The sequence below is a fragment of the Ovis canadensis genome, chromosome 6 (assembly GCF_042477335.2).
Source record: "Ovis canadensis isolate MfBH-ARS-UI-01 breed Bighorn chromosome 6, ARS-UI_OviCan_v2, whole genome shotgun sequence".
NCBI lineage: Eukaryota > Metazoa > Chordata > Mammalia > Artiodactyla > Bovidae > Ovis > Ovis canadensis.
The window spans coordinates 35750678-35751233 of NC_091250.1; the positions used below are offsets into that span (position 1 = coordinate 35750678).

Below are 556 nucleotides of genomic sequence, written 5' to 3' on the forward strand. Positions count from 1 at the left end.
AGCAGAGTTGCAGAGACTGAGGACAGATAATTTCCTTTATCCTTGGTCAGTGGGTTCCTCAGACAGGCTTGGGGCTCTGGAAAGAGAATATAAACATTTATTTTCTTCCCAAGGCACTCCTGGCTGAGAAACAAAAATCAAACAATTGCTCAGATCTTTGAGGAGATAAATGCTTATCTATCAGTTGTGTTTTTGGTGATGATTCGTGTCTTGTGCTCCCTTCGGCAGCACATATACTAAAATTGGAACGATACAGAGAAGATTAGCATGGCCCCTGTGCAAGGATGACATGCAAATTCATGAAGCGTTCCATATTTTTTGGACTTCCCTGGTGGCTCAGATGGTAAAGCGTCTGTCTACACTGTGGGAGACCTGGGTTCGATCCCTGGGTTGGGAAGATCCGCTGGAGAAGGAAATGGCAATCCACTCTAGTACTATTGCCTGGAAAATTCCATGGACAGAGGAGATTAGTAGGCTACAGTCGATGGGGTCCCAAAGAGTCGGACACGACTGAGTGACTTCACTTTCACTTTCGTGTCTTAGTCTGTTTGGGTTG

At 45.3% G+C, this 556-nt stretch overlaps 1 non-coding gene across 1 annotated transcript; it reads left to right on the forward strand.

Moving 5' to 3' along the window:
- Nucleotides 1-212: 212 nt before the first annotated feature.
- On the forward strand, nt 213-319 carry LOC138443047 (U6 spliceosomal RNA). The gene has a single exon (XR_011257973.1). It is a non-coding gene; the product is annotated as a U6 spliceosomal RNA (small nuclear RNA).
- The last annotated feature ends 237 nt before the right edge of the window (nt 320-556 follow it).